The sequence below is a fragment of the Ptychodera flava genome, chromosome 16 (genome assembly GCF_041260155.1).
Source record: "Ptychodera flava strain L36383 chromosome 16, AS_Pfla_20210202, whole genome shotgun sequence".
Classification (NCBI taxonomy): domain Eukaryota; kingdom Metazoa; phylum Hemichordata; class Enteropneusta; family Ptychoderidae; genus Ptychodera; species Ptychodera flava.
In genome coordinates, this window is record NC_091943.1 from 2,546,220 (window position 1) to 2,546,901 (window position 682).

The following is a 682-nucleotide window of genomic DNA, read 5'->3' on the forward strand; positions in this document are numbered from 1 at the left end:
TACTTCGATCGTTGCACTGAAGAATATTATCACTATCGTCAGACTTGCACAGCCATGTCAATGTGGATTGACAACAATGTACAATGTAAATTTGCCCTAGTACGGTGAAGTCGACTTACACAATTAATTTAAATAAAAGTTGCATTTATCATTTCATTTATTATTTCTGCTAGTTTATGAACATTAACACGAAACGGACCACTAGCTGGCATTGATGCTTTGAGGAAGACGAAAAAACCCATATAATATAGCAGAGGCAGGTTACATATTCCGACCGGACTGGCCACGAGGATGGCTCAAAAACAGTCTGTTCGTGAAGCAGTTATTTTGGTGCCGATAAATGCAAAGGGCAAGTCACCCAGCCGGCGACCGTTGTAGAATTGATGCCCGACCGTGTAGCAGTTTGCACTACTGCCAAGTTTGCGAACGCCAACTTGACATTCACAAACCGTACTCTGAAAAAACGTAAACCAATATGGCGTCTGCGTCCAGGACGAGTTATATCTGAGACATTTCTTTACTTTTGCAGACAGGAAAATTGATTTTTCTCACAAAGTATATTGTCTGTCGTATTCAGGTAACTGCATGCATTTGTTTCCCTAACCGACAGTCTCTAGTAAGTTAATTTAATGTTTTGTGTCAGAGGAATATAACATATCTACGAATTCATCGACCTACGAAT